The following is an 18,398-nucleotide window of genomic DNA, read 5'->3' on the forward strand; positions in this document are numbered from 1 at the left end:
TGCCACAAGCTGCTGCATAAGTTGCAGATGCAGCTCAGATCCAATGTTGCTGTGGCTGTGGTGTAGGCTGTCAAATGCAGCTGCAATTCAACCCCTAGCCTGGGAACTTCTATATGCTGCAGGTGCAGCCCTAAAAAGAAAAAAAAGAAAGAAAGAGAGAGAGAGAAAGAAAGAGAAAGAAAGAAAGAAAGAAAGAAAGAAAGAAAGAAAGAAAGAAAGAAAGAAAGAAAGAAAGAAAGAAAAGAAAAGAAAAGAAAAGAAAAGAAAAGAAAAGAAAAGAAAAGAAAAGGAAAGGAAAGATAAGAAAAGGAAAGATAAGAAAAGGAAAGATAAGAAAAGGAAAGAAACTGGAGCAATGCATACCAACAAGGACAAATTTTAGCAACATGACATTAAGTGAAAAGAGTAAGTGTGCAAATATTTCAAACAATTTGATACCCTTTTTAAAAGTTAAAAACAACTGGGAATTCCCTTGTGGTGCAGCAGGTTAAGGATCCAGTGTTGTCACTGCAGCAGCTCAGGATGCTGCTGTGGTCCGGTTTCAATACTCGGCTTGGGAAATTACACATGCTGCAGGCTTGGTTTGAAAAAGAACAAATGACCTTTAAGTCTGAATATAAATCAAGGAAAGCAAGAGAATGAGTAACACAAGATTCAGATGCTTAGTTGCAAGAAGCAGAGTAGTGAAATGGCCCAAGACCATGTAGCTGGGTGTACACTGTTGTACCAGTCCTACCCCCAGGGCCCCAAAGCTCCCTCAGAGGGAGAGGGGCAAGAGAGATTGAATCAATCCCCAATGGGCAATGAGTTAGCCAATCATGACTATGTAATGAAGCCTCCATAAATCCCCAAAGGATGAAGTTTGAAGAGCTTCCAAGTTGGTGGGGATTTGGGGACAGTGGTGCACCTGGAATGCACACGGAAGCTCTGTGCTCTTTCCCCACTCCCTGCCCTACGCACCTCTTCCATCTGGCTGCTACTGAGTTACACCCTTTTATATAAACCGTTATTCTAGTAAGGAAAAGGTTTCTCTGCGTTTGTGGGCTGTTCTAGCAAATTAGTGGAACCCAAGGAAGGGATCTGGGAACCTCTGATCTATCCCCAGTCGGTCAGAAGCACAAGTGATACTCTGGATTGAAACTGGCGGCTTGTAGGACTGAACCCTTAACCTGTGGGATTGATGCTCTCTCCAGGTCGATGGCATCAGAGTTGAGTTGAATTGTAGCTGGAGTCAGAGCATTGTTTGTGGACATAGGCGGAACCTCTCTGCACACGTTGAAATTGGGGACCAGAACCCCAGCTCCCTTCAGTCCTTATTTCTGTCAAATATACAGTACCATCCTCCTGGGTTGCAAGTCACAAACATAAGTCATCGGTGAATAAATACTGAAGCCAAAAAAAGAGGGAAGTATCAGTTATGGCATCCTATCTTTCAATTCTACCTCTTCTACAATCTTGTAATTGTTTCTCTCTTTCCCTTCCCCCTGTGACTGCCTTAAGTCGGATGCTCACTACAGGTTTCCTGTATACAGAACTCTACCTATACTCTAGATACACGATTGTATACCTGGAGAAGTGCCGCTCTAATCAGATCATTGTCCTCAAAAGCCTATAGTCACTTCCCATTTTCCAGTGAATAACATCCAAACTCCTTCGCCTAACATCCGAGGCCCTCCATGGAATCGGCCTGCTTTCACCAGCTCACTCTGCTCTATACTCTTCGCTCCAACCAAACTGAACAACTGTCTCCTACGCGTCTCAGATTTCTTCACCTTTGTGCTTTTGCCTGAAAAAAACTCTTCGGAATTTCCCCAAAGCGTCCTCTGGTCTAGAAAGAAATCCCTCTCTTCCTTTGCTTAAGTTTCTAAACATTTGACATACCCTTGTTCCAGCATCTGCAGCCATATGAGTGGCTACCGTCATGTGCCAATATTCAGTGGGGGCAGGGTCAGCAATACTTGGCTGGCTAGGAGATGGGAAGTGGAACGGGCCCCTCCCCAGCTGGGGGACAACATCTTGGGAAAGCTAGAAAGACAGTCAGGGTGGACACATGAAGGGTTTGGGGATCTAAGAGCAAATTACCCTTGAGTCATAGACAGAAGCAGGATGGGAGACCCAGGATGAATGAGCCAGCAGCCTCAATGAGTCACAGTTGAAAAGCACACGTGTGTGGCATCAGAGAGCATGGGCAAGAGGAGCAGATAAGGCACCACCTCGTAGCAGCAGTTTAGGGGCAGTTCCCCAGTTCTTGCAAGGACCCCAGGCTAAAGAAAAGATCGTGTGCTGTGAAAGTTACTAGAACCAAAAACAAGGGGCAGAGGCCAATTTAATGAAAAGGTCTGGAGCCCCCAGTAGGGGACTGAGATGTTAAGCAAGTTTCCAGAACAGGAACTTGGGTGCAGGGACAAAGTCAGAATCCTAGATAGGTAGATAGATAGATAGATAGATAGATGTACAGAGAGAGAGAGAGGCAGAGGCAGAGAGGTCAGAGAGTGGCTTAAAGTGGAAACTTACCGATATGTAAATTGAGATAATTATATGTGCAACGCAGTGATTATTTACCTTGCAGAAGATTTATTATGGAGCCCATTGTGGCTCAGCAGGTTACAAACCCGGCTAGTATCCACGAGAGATTCAATCTCTGGCCTCACTCAGGGGGTTAAGCATCCGGCATTGCAGTGAGCTATGGTGGAGGTCACGGATCTGGTGGCGGCTCGGATCTGGCATTGCTGTGGCTGTGGCTTCGGATGGCAGCTGCAGCTCCAATGGGACCCCTAGCCTGGGAACTTCCATATGCCAAGAGTGCAGCCCTAAAAAAAGACAAAGACAACAGCAACAACAACAAAACCCCCACAAAAACAAATAAGCAAATGGGAAGCAGAAAAGTTCTCTGGCGCCCCCTATTAGCAGAGCCTAACATGGACGCCCATTGCCAAAGGAGAAAATAGATTTCGCAGAGGCTTACGCCTGTACTACCACAAAGTAGGAAAAAGAAGGATGGGTTTGGAGCCAAGAGTCAATAAATAAATAACTGAGACATTGGTATTCATCTAAACTTAGAGGTGGGAAGAAGGGAAACTAGGCCAGAAATAGGATAAGCCTGGAATCACAAGGAGAAGGTTTTGGCCACCAGTCAAAGCCTGAGAAAACTGCTATATTTAAGCAACTGGATTTTCAGAGATATCTAGGTTTTTTTCTTTTTAATTTTTAAGGCAAAACTAATCTGTAGTTCCAGCAGTCAGAATCAGGGTTATCCTTGGAGCATGGGATACTAATCGAGGATAGGAGAGGGGCTTCTGAGGTGCTGGAAACATTTTCTTTATTGATCTGGTTTGTGGTAACACAGGTATAGACATACGTTTAAATTAATTAATAGATGATTAATTAATTAATCAAGATATACACTTAAGATTTGTGCGCTTTATGCATGCTATATCTCAAATTTTTAAAGTTTTTTTAAAAAGTAATATTTGTTTCTACATTACAAGATAATTTTTGACCTCCCCTGAGTACTTTTGGGCAATAAAGAAAAGAAGACTTGTAGTTTCTGCTGTGGCAGGCCATATTATCTGGAAAAATCCTTACAACAACTACAAATTCTAGACAAAATATTGCTCTTAGAACTTCATAAAAGCATCAAAAAGCTGACAAGATTGTAAGAATCAGGTGAAAATTTAAGAGAAATCAAGAGCCATGGAAGTGCTTTTTGCTGCTTTTAAAAGCATTCTGCAGGAGTTCCCACTGTAGCACAGTAGGTTAAGAATCCAACTGCAGCAGCTCAGGTCTCTGCAGAGACGCCAGTTCGATCCCCAGCCCAGTGCCATGGGTTAAAGGCTCTGTTGTTGCTGCAGCTATGGCACTGGCCCCTCCCACCAGGAAGCCTGCACAAGCCTCTAGACCAGCCTCACCCACCCGGGGGGGGAGACACCAGAAGCAAACTATACTCACAGCCTACAAACCAAGTCTGCAAACACAGGCCAGATACTACCCTGGGATAAGCTGGCCCCTGGCCTTTGGGTGCCAAGAGGAGAGTGCACCATTGGGACGCATAAGATGTCTTCCACAGACGGCCACTTCACCAAGTTCAAGAAACATTAACTAATGTAATGTCCATCAGTAATAGAATGGATAGGATTTCCCATTATGGCACAACAAGTTAAGAATCTGACTAGTATCTATGAGGATGCGGGTTCGATCCCTGGCCTCGCTCAGTGGGTTAAGGATCTGGTGTTGCCACAAGCTGCAGCATAGGTCACTGGTGCAGCTTGGATCCTGCAGTGCTGTGGCTGTGGCGTAATGCCTGCAGCTGCAGCTCCAATTCAACCCCTAGCCTGGGAACTTCCATATGCTGTAGGTGTGGCTGTAAAAAGAAAACAAACAAACAAAAAAAAAGGGAATGGATAGGAGTTCCCTTGTGGCACAGCAGGTTAAGGATCTGGTGTTGTGGCTCTGGTTACTGCTGTGGCACGAGTCCGATCCCTGGCCCCGAGACTTCCAGATCTGCAGAAACAAACAAACAAACAAACAAACGGATAAGACACTTTGGGGACAGACTAGGCCAGAGACAAAGACCTAGACAAGATAATGGCCATGCGAATAGAGAAGAGGGTCCTACAAGATTTGTGGAGTGGGTAGGAGGGAGGAGACAAAATGCCAGGAATGGAGAAAATCATTAGTCCGTGCTCACTTTGACGAGGCATCTAGGAAGAAGTATCAAGTAGACTGAGAGAATTTTTAGTGAAGAGCTTTGATCACAGCTGGAGTTAAAATGTTGGCAGTTGTAAGCTGGCACCTAGAAGGTGAAGCTGTAGGAGGAGCTGGGATCATCCAAGGATCATCCAACCCATAGCTGAAGAAGAAAAGAAGAACAAGGGAAGAAATTCTGGGAACACCAATTATGTGGAACAACCCATGCCAAGTTCCAAATCAATAGATGAATAATTTTGGAACATTCGTGCGTTTGCTTGGACTAGTTCAAGAAATGGCTAATAATCAAGAACATATTTTGGTACTGCTTTCTCTCCATGTAACTTAAAAAACTTTTCATACGGATGTTATAAAGGGACACAGTTCATCCAAAAATATAAGAAGCATGCCAGTGTAATTTCTGTATGTAGAGTACCAGTAAAGAAAAAAATCACATCAAAATTTGTGGGTTTTTTTTTTCAGATTAAAACAAATACTATTATTCAGAGCAGGCATTAAAGAATATACAAAGTCAGAGGTTTAAGAGTAGAGTCTGCTTTTTAAACTCTCCTTTTATAAAGTGTAAATTGTGCCATATTTAAGACGTTCAAGCATGATGAATTCGAAGTGGTAAGAATGATCAGTTCTGTCTTTTCCCCTCTTTAAAGGGAAGTTTTCAAAGTTTCACATTGAGATGCTATTTGCTTTTAATGTTTTTGTAGTTTAACTCAACCAAATCTCTGGAGAATAGAAAATAGAGTAGAAAAAGTGTCATATCATAGAAAAAAATTTAACTATTTGTCAGAAAACCCAGGATTCATTTCCGATTCTCTTACCAATTGGGCAATCTATGGCCCTTGGCATTTCTGGGTCTCAGTTTCCTCACTGATAAAAATGGGATGGGAGGAATCTACCTTCCCATCAAAAGAGAGTTGAAAGGCTGAAAAGAACAGATGGAATTACTGAAGAAAATGTAAAACACTGTGAAAAACAAGATATTATTATTATTATTATTGAAAAATTCTGAGAGCATATAAAGAAAAAGAATGAGGACTGGAATAGCAAAAAGAGAAAGACAAGAAAATCTCAACTTTGAATATTCCTTCATTCATTCCATTTATTGAGCACTACTATGGTGGAATATCGTTTAGTGCCAAGGAACTCTGAGTTTTGAAAGGACAGTAAGCAGGTACACTGACATCTGCAGAAGTAAGGAAGGTCTGCTATGAGAAAAGTGACAAATTCTGCCTGGAAAGTAAAAGTAGGCTTCTCAGAGGAGGTGGCATTTGAACTGGATCTCGGCAGATGAATGGGATTCTGCAGGTGAGAAAATTTCAGGCAAGAGACAAAGAAGTCACTAGAGCCGCATAAAGGACCAAGGGGGGAAATGTGCGCATGTATCTCATGGAGTTTTATAAGGGGGGCAAAGTGAGTTGGGGGATTTGTGAGACATTCAGTGAACGTGAAAATGACTTGTCTCATGAGTATGTAAATGAGTGCTTAAAAAAATCTTTTGTAAAAGGACTGAAGTCTAATGATTTCAAACTTCTGTACATGTGGCCGACTCCAGGATGGAAGGAATTATAGCAAAGGCTATTTGTAGAACTAATTTCTGTTGCATTTTTTCACATTAAAATTTTTTTTTTAGTGTTTATGGCTGCCCCTGCGGCATATGGAAGTTACCAGGCTAAGCATCGAATAGGAGCTGCAGCAGCAGGCCAACGCCATAGCCGAGGCTACACCGACCCGAGGCCTATCTGCGATGCCAGATCCTTAACCCACTGAGCAAGGCCAGGGATCGAACCTGCAACCTCATGTTTCCTAGTCGGATTCGTTAACCACTGAGCCAGGACGGGAACTCCCATGAGGCACATCTTGATCCAATTAATGTCATGCTTTTTTTTTCCAAGTTATATTTTGTTCTTCTAGTTTTCAAAAAATGCATTAGGCAAGCCATAGCAATAACGCCCCCCCCCCTTCCTAGCGACAAAGCTTCACATAAAGCTTTCACTCACACACTTACCTCCTTCGTGGTCTGGGGGCACTGAACATTATTTTTCTAAAAGCAACCTAAAAGTTGCTGAAAAGTTAGGCATTCTCCTCTGATCTCTTTTCCGGCTTGAATTCTAACAATGGGAAGAGTTTGACCACTTCTCAGAATAAAAGCAAAGCCAGGAGTTCCAGTCGTGGCGCAGTGGTTAACGAATCCGACTAGGAACCATCAGGTTGCGGGTTCGATCCCTGCCCTTGCTCAGTGGGTTAACGATCCGGCGTTGCCGTGAGCTGTGGTGTAGGTTGCAGACGCGGCTCGGATCCCGCGTTGCTGTGGCTCTGGCGTAGGCCGGTGGCTACAGCTCCGATTCGACCCCTAGCCTGGGAACCTCCATATGCCTCGGGAGCGGCCCAAGAAATAGCAACAACAAAAGACAAAAAGACAAAAGACAAAAAAAAAAAAAAAGGCAAAGCCAACATTTGATGACATTCAATCAAACACAAAAAGACTGAGGTAACTCACTTCCCTAGTCTAAAGGAGGTGCTTAACAGGTGGCTAGGCAGCAATCAAAATTAGCATAGAAAGACCCCTAAATCCAGGCCCAAGTTCAAAAAGAAATGAATACGCTCGGAAATTCACTGGTATCTACCCATGGAGAGTGCTGGCCAATGGAAGGTATCACAGGATACTCTAGCATGGCATGATTTTAGGACAGACTGATGCTGAGATTAGAATCTTTTCTCAACATAAAGTGTAAGGGAAAATTTCCAATAAACCAGGGAAGTGTAACGTGTATAGTGATAATTCATAATGACAAATGCAAGCAAACAGAGACTGGACCTTATGGATTATTTAACTAAACGAGAGGGTTAAATCTCAGAACTAGAATTAATAATACCCAATTAGAAATAACACGTCACCAGAGATCAAAATGTCTTCTAAAATTAGGTACTGATGAAGAAACCAAATCCCTGAAACAGAATAAGGAATTTGGAAATAGACCGACATGTATGAAAAGCCAGTGTGTGATACAGGTGGTGTTTCAAATCAGTGGGCAAAGGACAGGCTCGTCGATTGCAAGTGTCGAAGGAATTGGCTATCCATTGGGGAAAAACAGACATAACGTCACATGAGAAAAAATAAGGAATTCCAGAGGGATTAAGGGTGTGACTATAAAAAAAAAAAAACCTTTAAAAATATTAAAAGGATATATAGATGGGTAAATCAATTTTTTAAAATTATTTTTTAATAACTTTTAAAAAAGAAAACATACGGGAACACGTTTAGTAACCTGATGAACCTGATGTGGACAAAATAGGTCATCCTGAGGAAGAGAAAAGTACAAGGGAAATATTGACAATTTTGACTAAGCAAAAATTAACCCTTCTATCCCATTTTAAAAGACACTATAAGTGTAAAGACAGACAGTAGACGAGTAGAAAATATTTGTAACATACATTACAGTCAAAGAATTAATTTCCATAACATATAATGGAAGTTGATTAAGAAAAAAAATGACCACTTATGCACAGATGACTTACAAATTTTGATGCTCCTACCAGGCCTCTCCTGTGAGTGCCAGACATCTATGACATCTATAGTCACCTTCAACTTGACTTCTCCTGGATGACTCAAAGGCTCTTCAAACTCATCAGGCCCCAAAATGAATTTATGATCTTCCCACACATATCCAGTCCTCTCCAACATTTTTTTTTCTCTGAAAACATCAATGAACTCTTTTCATTTTTTCAATTGCAATTGACAGAATCAATTGATTCTGCCAGCACTTTGAGAATCAATTCTATCAATTGATTCCCAGGAATCATCTACCGGAAAGGAAAGCTGTAAGTCAACCTTGGTTTTTCCCTCTCTGTCCTCCATCATTTCCAAGCCTTCACCAAACCTTATCATTGCCCCTCCTTAATAGCCCTGAAGTCCATTCATTTCACCCTATCTCCGTCACTATCTCCCTTAGCCAAGCCACCTGACCTTGGCTACTACAATAGCTTCCTAGATGGTCCACCTGTATCCACTCTGTCCTCCCATATATTTTTTCTTTTTTGGCTGCCTCGTGGCACATGAAGTTCCCGGGCCAGGGATCAGATCAAAGCCACAGTCTCGACCTAAGCCAAAAATGTAGCAATGCCGGATCTTTAACCTACTGTGCCACGCTGGGGATCCAACCTGTGTCGCAGCCATCCCAAGACACCGCCAATCCCGTTCCACCACAGAGGGAATGCCTGTCTTATATTCTATTCTTCTCAATGTAGTCTGAGTGATCTACTCAAAAGCAAATCTACTCTTAGAACTCAGACTGTGGTCTTGGAATGCCATTTTCCATTAAAAGGAACCAGAGTTCCATGGAGATGGCTGATTCCAGGTTCGGGGCATGAAATGCATGAGATAACTTTTTTCCTGCCAAGTAGCAAGGAAGCTATCAAAGACTAATAAGGGCATCAAAAGGAAACAGGAAACACCTTGAGGGGCCCCCATTGGCCTAAAAGAGACAATCTGGGCATAAAAAATTAATGATAGAATGGATTGAAACATATTGAGTATATAAAAATCCATGAGTTCAAATCCATGATATAAGAAGAGAATGCCAAAACAAATAAACCTACTGGCTGCCTTTAGAAGTGGCTGCATCACCAACACCTTGCTTTGAAAACTGGTAATGAAGGGGAAAGAATTAGTCTTTTTTTGGGGGGGTCTTACCTAAAGCATGTGGAAGTTCTGGGCCAGGGATCAAACCCACGTCACGGCAGCAACCAGAGCCACTGCAATGACAGCGCCTGGTCCTTAACCTGCTTCTCCACAAGGGAACTCCAGGATTAGTCTTTATTAAGCATAATGATCCTATTGTGCCAAATCGTCCTAATTGATGGGGAAAAGCTTTCTACAAAAGAATTCCCGCGAATAAGCACAAGAGGAAGGATAAAATCACCACTTTTCACACTCCTAATGAAATAACTGATACAGGTAAAAATCATCAAGGGATGCCAAAACTATTAAAGGAAAGGCTGCCATGGAACTAGAAAATACCAGGGGGCCAAAGTATCAGCTCACGGATCAAGTCTTTACAAAGACTGTCAAGGACAAACATCTTTCCAATGGATGCAACAGACTGTCACCACCTGAACCCACTGCTCAGTCTAAAAGGAGGGTGATAGCTATCGTGCCTCGTGATGTGATCAATATCAAGTACAGAGAGTTGCCCATGAAATGCTGTATTCGCCACCATTGAGCCTTAATCCAGCCAAGCCTTTAGATCTAACTTCTGCTTCAGAGGAAATGTGAGGGAGAGAAGAACAAGCTAAACACATCATGAGGAAGTAAGCCGACTGATTCAGAGGGCTGACTATTCCACAAGACAGTTCACCTGGTTTCCTCCGAAAGTCAAGGCACGAAACAAGAAGAGGGAGAAAAGACTGTTGTAAAGTTAAAAAGATTCAAGAGAATAAGCACAAGGTGTGGACCGCGTTTAGATGCTGATTCCAAAAATCAGCTGTGAAAACAAGGCATTTTTTGAGACCACGGGGGAATTTGAATGTGGAGTAAGTATAAGATGATGTGAAGGAATTGTTGTTAATTTTATTAGATGTGATCATGGTATTGTGCTTATATGAGAAATTGTTCTTATTTATTAGATATGCACACTCAAGTTTTCAGAAGGAAAATGTCATAATGTCTAGAATTTATTTATTTATTTTTTTTGGTCTTTTTAGGGCCGCACCTGCAGCATATGTCAGTTCCCAGGCTAGGGGTCGAATCGGAGCTGTAGCCGCCGGCCTATGCCAGAGCCACAGCAATGCCAGATCCAGGCCACGTCTTCGACCTACACCACAGCTCACGGCAACACCGGATCCTTAACCCACTGAGCAAGGCCAGGGATCTAACCTGCAACCTCATGGTTCCTAGTCGGATTCGTTTCCGCTGTGCCAGGATGGGAACTCCTAGAATTTATTTGAAAATACTTCAAATTTTGTTTCTTTTTTGACCACACCTGTGACATGCAGAAATTCGAGGCCAGGGACCAAACCTGTGCCACAGAAGTGACCCAAGCTGCTGCAGAGACAACACCAAACCCTTAACCTGTTGAGCCACAAGAGAACTCCTTAGATATTTCAATTTTAAAGAATGAGAGAGGAGGAAAAAGGATAGATGAATCAAATGTGGAAAGTGTTAATAACAGTTAAAATTGGGGTATTGGGTATAGATGGTATTTTATACTTATTCTCTACACCTTTGAGTATATTGAAATGTTTAGTTTAAAAAGTGTTTTTAATATGAAAAAGAAAAAGCATGTCTGATTCTGTCATTTCCCCATCTAGAATCCCTCCGGAGCTCTCCACTGTTCTTCAGATCAAGACAAAAATTTTTACTAGGTTTGGAGTTTCCACTGTGGCTCAGCGGAAACAAATCTGACTAGCATCCATGAGGACGCAGGTTCGATCCCTGGCCTCGCTCAATGGGTTAAGGATCTGGTGTTGCCGTGAGCGCTGGTGTAGTTCGCAGACATGGCTCATATGCCACCTTGCGGTGGCTGTGGTGTAGGCTGGCAGCTGCAGCTCTGATACGACCTCTAGGCTGGGAACCTCCATATGCCGCAGGTGCGACCCTAAAAAGACAAAAAAAAAAAAATTTTTTTTCCTAGGTTTAACAAGCTTCTCCATGAGCTGACCCTTTCCTTCTTCTCCAGGGTCATCTCACACTACAAGCCTTGGCTTCTAGAAACTAAAAATTTACTTGGAGAACTCAGAGAGACATTCGGCATCGCGTAATGGATTTAATTTTGCAAGACTACCTCTAGGAACTGTGGCCCTAAGCCATTCATTTCGGCAGCTGCCTTGTGTACGCGGTGGTGGCTGTGAATAAGCGTCCAGTGCTGAGGCCACTCCAGTGTGGTCAAGGCCCACATTTCCACTTATACAATTTTAAAAACTAAAATTATTTTTTAGAAAAATGATACAAAGCCATGTCTTGAAGATCCCTCTTTGAAAGGTATTTTGGGTCCATTCCACTGCCATCTGCCCCTGCCCTACTCGAGGCCATCCCTGTCTTGCTCCTGGCCTATGGCAGCAGCTTCCCAGATGGTTTCTCAAGTTCCAGTTTCTTCCCCCGTGATCGATTTTCCATATGACAGCCAGAATGAATTCCTACATGCAAATGTAATCAGGCCCTGCACTGCTTAGGCAGCTGCCTCTTGCTCCCTAGAGAGGTCGTGAACGCCTTAAACCGATTTGGAAAGTCCTTCAAGGCTTCATTCTCTCTCTCCAACCTCATCTGTCCCCATATCCCCCTCCTCTTCCCCACCTTCCAACTCAGAGGCTCTAGACATATTGAACTTGTTCCAGGTCCCCAAAGAAGCTCTCTTCCCTCACCTCTGAGCCTTGGAACATGCTTCTCACTCGGCCCGGATGGCTCTTCCCATCACTTCACCCCATCCTTCAGCTGAGTCATTCGTGACTCATCCTTCAGTTGTCAGCTTCAATGCTGCTTTTTCTACCTGCCCTTGTGTTTTCCTAGTGTCCTCTCTTTAGCATTTACTTCGCTGGATCATCATTTCTCAATTACGATAAGCTTCTCCAAGGCAGAGTCAGTCTTGCTTCAGTTGTATCCTCAGCATCTGGTGCAAAGCCTGGAGAGTAAAAGCAACTTCTAAGTATCTGTCAAGTGAATGAATGAACAAAGTGTCTATGAAAATAGCCTCCCAGATAGCTGACTTGATTCTACCTTCTTCCCCACTGATGCTTGCTAGACTTATCTTTCTAAAATACCACTGTCATTAGGCTAAAACCACTTAATTGCTCCTCATTTCTTACAATCAATTACAAAGGTTTTCAAGTTCCTCCATAGTTTTTTTCCTATGCTATCTGTCCAAATTTGTATTATGAGGAAGATATTTTTTTTCTCTAGAAATGATAGGTGGGTTTTTTGTTTTTTGTTTTTTGGGTTTTTTGTTTGTCTTTTTTTTTTTTTTTTTTGCTATTTCTTTGGGCCGCTCCCGAGGCATATGGAGGTTCCCAGGCTAGGGGTCGAATCGGAGCTGTAGCCACCAGCCTACGCCACAGCCACAGCAACGCGGGATCCGAGCCGCGTCTGCAACCTACACCACAGCTCACGGCAACGCCGGATCGTCAACCCACTGAGCAAGGGCAGGGACCGAACCCGCAACCTCATGGTTCCTAGTCGGATTCGTTAACCACTGCGCCACGACGGGAACTCCTTGGGGTTTTTTTTAGAAACGAGTTAAAACTCCCAGGGCTCCCTGCCAGCTTTCATTTGCAGGGAGTACAGAGGGCTAGGTGGACGTAGAGCCCCGGGGCCTCCTGCTGTTCTAGAACAGCCCAGAACAGACGAAGTGGGGAGAGAGACTGTCCTAGTGGCCACTTTCTCCTGGGAGGACAGACAGCATAGTGCAGTGAAGAAGGTGAAAAGCAGGGGTTGCTACTATAATGATTGGATGCAGAGCTAAAATATAGTTTCCATGGCTACGAGGGCCTCTTGATACCCACCAGGCTGCCGAGAGCCCAGATCATGGATGCATAAACTTACACATCTTCAGGATTGTGCTTGTCAGCAAGAACATCGAAGCAGCAGGAAAATGCCTTCCACCTCACTTCCACTGGGGAATGTAATTTTTAGCTTTTTAGCCGTTGTGGTACAGCATACACATGAGAAGGAGGTTGAAATGCATGCTAAGCACCAATCGACTATACCATCCAAACAGATGAGGAATAGATGGCAGAGGTAGAAGCTTACTTAGCAGGGGCAATAGCAGCAGGAAAGCGCCAATGACTTTGAATGTTTTTGTCCTTGTGAAAGAAACTGCTCAATGGAATTCCCATCCTGGCTCAATGGTTAATGAATACGACTAGGAACCATGAGGTTGCAGGTTCGATTCCTGGCCTTGCTCAGTGGGTTAAGGATCCAGCGTTGCTGTGGCTCTGGCGTAGGCCTGTGGCTGTAGCTCTGATTCGACGCCTAGCCTGGACACCTCCATATGCCGCAGGAGCGGCCCTAGATGAGGCAAAAAGACAAAAAAAAAAAAAAAAATTACATTGAAGTAAGAACAGCGTATTCGTTTAGAAAACAGCAGAAATATTTTGATCTAAAGCAAGTCACATTTTCAAACTTTCAAGATTATAAAGCATCTGTAATTGGACTAGTGATGCATTGCCCGGAAACCATTTTTAGCAGATAAAAATTTTTGTCATCAGCATGCCGATTTAGTGCTTATATTTAGCATGTCGAGTGTTTACATATTATATGTAAATGGTTGCCTCTAAAGGGATTGAATTCAACCTCTCCACTCAACAGTCTTGTCTTCTCAATTAATTTATTTAATAGACTTTTCATTATAGAAAAAGACAATGATACGCTTCAGCTCCACCACAAAGTCAGTGTTACTGGCATAGTCATTGAGGAAGTTTAATTGTAATTATTAGTTGTGGTAGCAGCTACCATGATCATTTGAGAAAATATTATTATATCACTGTACCCGACAACCTGCCTACTTGTATTGTCTCTGAATTTTCTAGTGAGTAATGAGTTATGTGAATAAATCTATGTCCCATCTCCTAAGTAACCAGTGTGGCATTATGCAAGGATCTGCTTGGCTTCAGGGACCTCCTTTTCCCCTGCTACCCACCAAGTCTCTGACCCTAAGCATTTCTCTTTACATATAATTTTGTTTTCTGTTTAAAACAAACTGGATTCGAGCTCAAAGCAGAGTCAGCCGCAGAGGATAAATAACATGCCTTTGGCCACAGATGAAAAGTCATGATAAAGCTTCAGCATTCATGAGATAAGAGTGTCAAGACCCCGATGATCCAAGCACTGACAATCAGGGTGTATAATTTGATGTTTTAAAAGATTTCACATTCAGATCCCCTCGTGCATGTGAGCCTTGACCCAGCCACCTGCCGTGCATGGCTTCTGCATATTGGGCATATGGGCTGCAGTCCTCTCTCTTTCGCCTGCTGCTGTTCTGCCGGGTTTGTGCCTCTCACAACCACTTCCTTTGTCATTGGGTCACGTGGTCCTGACAATTTTAAAGGAGCTCAGTTACTGTGAAATCAGGATTTTTAAGCCCTGGAAGTCTTGACATTTGCTCCATCATTATGTCATTAGTGGGAAGCCACGGAGGGAGAGGTAGAATCTGCTTCTATTTTTGGTATCCACACTCAACAATTAAATCAGTGAGCAGCAGGAGCTCTAGTCTCAATGGCTGTACCATCTGGGTCTTGGTCTGTAAAACACCCAGGCATCTGTGGCCTGGCAGTTCTAACATACTTTGCCCTAACACCCAGGATAGGGTAGTTTTAAAAGTGGCTTGGTGAGAACCAAGATATTAGAGCTACAGCTCTCCCATCAACGGGGGCAATATTTGCTGGAAAGAGTTCCCCGGACGGCATGAATTTTAAGGCACAAATTCTAATTTTCTATACCGTGGGAGTGCCTCAAGTACAAAACGTAAGCCAGATGCCCAGACGAAGCAATGACTGTCAGGTTCACCTTAGGACTATCAAGGCAGAATGGGTAGGGGAAGGACCACAAAGTAGGAGTTTTAATTAGAGGCGATGCGTAATTAATATAACATTGAAATGGAATCCACAAAAGAGATGGGCCAGCAGAGATTACATCCAGTGAGAATTCAAGCTTCTGTAGTCAATTTTAATTATATTCCGGAAATAGAAGTCTGCAAACAGGATTTGCATAGATGGCTTAGATGAGCCTTTGCTCCCCTGACCAATTTTACTAGCAATATTCTCAGTTTACCAAAATTTGAAGGCAATAACAAATTGATGAAGAAGCACTCTAAAGAGGATTGTCAGAGAAGAGATCCAAAATTAGTGTGTTAGTACAATTTAAAGGTTTTTTTCCAGCAGAGTAGTTGTCAAAGACGTTTGTGCATTAATAGTAAAGAAGCATACGTTTCACTTTAAAATCTCTTTTTCCGTCTTTAGAACTTTAAGGTCAAAAAATTAAACTAAGTAACAACAACAAAAAAAAAACACAAAAAAGAAAGAAAAAATAAACTAAATAATAAAAAAACCAGCAAAAAATTTAAAAAAAAAAGGAAAAGAAAAAAAAAAAGAACTCAAGGTCAAATTTTACGCCAAGTTCTTTTCCTCTCTTTAGCTTGCAAGGTAAAAGTACCTATATTTCTGTAAATGGGCAATTTTTTTTCTTTTGGCCGCCCTGCAGCATATAGTGTTCCCAGGGTAGGGATCTGATCTGAGCAGCAGTTGAAACCTATGCCACAGCAAGCCAGATCCTTTAAACCCCTGCAATGGGCTGGGGATCAAGCCTACATCCTGGTGCTGCAGAGACAATGCCTGCCTATCCCGTTGCACCACAGTGGGAACTCCAAGTAGGCTGTTTTGAAATATTTCATAGGAAAGGTCAGGAATGATGAAGTCTAATTACTAAACCCCTCCCATTTCCACATCTTCTTTTACATTGCCTGTCATGGCCTGGACAGCTACAAGAGACTTTTTTTTTGTCTTTTTGTCTTTTTGCTATTTCTTGGGCCACTCCCGCGGTATATGGAGGTTCCCAGGCTAGGGGTCGAATTGGAGCTGTAGCCACTAGCCTACACCACAGCCACAGCAACGAGGGATTGTTAACCCACTGAGCAAGGGCAGGGACCGAACCCTCAACCTCATGGTTCTTAGTCGGATTTGTTAACCACTGTGCCACGACGGGAACTCCTACAAGTGACTTTTTAAGTAATGCTACAATATCAGTTTCCCGTGGCTGTTGTAACAAATTACCACAAACTTGGTGGCTTAAAACAACAGGTATTTATTGTCTTACAGTTCTGGAGGCCAGAGGTTTGAAATCAGTTTTGCAGGGCCAAAATCAAGGCATCCACAGGGCCATGCTCCCTCCAGAGGCTCTAGGGGAGACTCTATTTCTTGCCTCTCCCTCCTTCCTGTGGCTGCCTGCTTTCCTTGGCTCATGGCAGCATCACGCCAACCCCTGCTTTGGTATTCCCAGTGTCTTCTTTTCTGTGTGTGTAACTTCCCTCTGCCGCCCTCTCTTAAGGACCCCTGTGGTTGCATTTAGGGCCAATCTGGATAAGCTCGTGGCAGTATACACTTGGGATTCATCACCTGGGAAGTACTGGGCTGAGCACATATGTTTGTTTAGTCCTATCACCTCAAGAGGTGGATACAACTGGTACCCCACATAGAAAAGCTGAGTCTTAGAGAGGCAACTTGCCCACAGTCACACAGCCAGCAGCCAAGACCCATCTCTTGGTCATAGGGGAAATTAGGACCAGAAATATCTGAGTACATTTGATAATCAATCCTCTAGCAGTAGTAGTAGTAGTAGCAACTGAAGCCAAAGCCAAGTGACTGAGCTTCCGGCCAACCTGGGTAGGTTGGAAGGCCCGGCAGGTGGCTGAACTACTTTACGAAGGATGGTATTGGACAGCTGTTATTTTGACCTGTCTAACATCCTTTTAAGGATCAGCCAGATTTCCATTTTTCTGGTAGTAGCATCCCAACTTTCCTTTGGGAAACTTGCATTTGTCCCGTTTGATTTGGTTCTGGTTTTGATGGGGCTTTCAACTGTATTACCTGGCTCCTGAACACAAAGGTTGACACAAATACCAGTCATGTCTTGCCATACAATAAATTCCTTCAAAACTTAGTAGCTTACAGCAGCAAACATTTATTATCTCACAATTTCTATGGATCAAAAATTTGGAAGTGGCTTAGCCAGGTGGCTCTGGCTCAGGGTGTCTCATGAGGGAGCAGTCCAGATATTGGCCAGGACTACAGCCATCTAAAGGCTAGACTGGGGCTGGAGTATCTGCTCTCAAGCTCACTCACATGGCTGTTCGCAGGAAGGCCTCAGTTCCTTGCGGGCTGTTGGCCAAAGACGTCAGTTCCTCACCGCATGGGGCTCTCCTCAGGACACGCAGCTGGATTCTCCCAGATGGACTGACCCAAGGAAAAGCCCAAGAGGAAGCTTCGGGGCCTTCCATAACTTGGCATCAGAAGTCACACACCAGGAGTTCCCGTCGTGGCGCAGTGGTTAACGAATCCGACTAGGAACCATGAGGTTGCGGGTTCGGTCCCTGCCCTTGCTCAGTGGGTTAAGGATCCGGCGATGCCTTGAGCTGTGGTGTAGGTTGCAGACGCGGCTTGGATCTGGCGTTGCTGTGGCTCTGGTGTAGGCTGGCGGCTACAGCTCCGATTTGACCCCTCGCCTGGGAACCTCCATATGCCATGGGAGTGGCCCAAAGAAATAGCAAAAAGACAAAAAAAAAAAAACAACAACAAAAAAACAAGTCACACACCAGGAGTTCCCACTGTGGCTCAGTGGTAATGAACCCGACTAGTATCCATGAGGATGCAGGTTCCACCCCTGGCCTTGGGTTAAGGGTCCGGCATTGCTGTAAACTGTGGTGTAGGTCGCAGACTTGGCTCAGATGCCGAGGTGCTGTGGCTGTGGTGTAGGCCAGCAGCTACAGCTCTGATTGGACCCCTAGCCTGGGAACTTCCATATGCCTCAGGTGCAGCCCTAAAAAGACATAAATAAACAAATAAATAAATTTATTATTTTTTTAAAGTCTCATACCAGTACATCTGCCTTTTCCTATTGGCTGCACAGACCAGCCTGACATAAAGTGGGGGCACATTACACAAGAGCCCTAATACCAAGCGGTGGGGATCATTGGGGGCCTTCGCGGAGGCAGGCT

Source organism: Sus scrofa, chromosome X (genome assembly GCF_054392235.1).
Source record: "Sus scrofa isolate SSC_HxYL_T2T_F1_AM1 chromosome X, Sscrofa_HxYL_maternal_Yorkshire_Landrace_v2.0, whole genome shotgun sequence".
Taxonomy (NCBI): Eukaryota; Metazoa; Chordata; class Mammalia; order Artiodactyla; family Suidae; genus Sus; species Sus scrofa.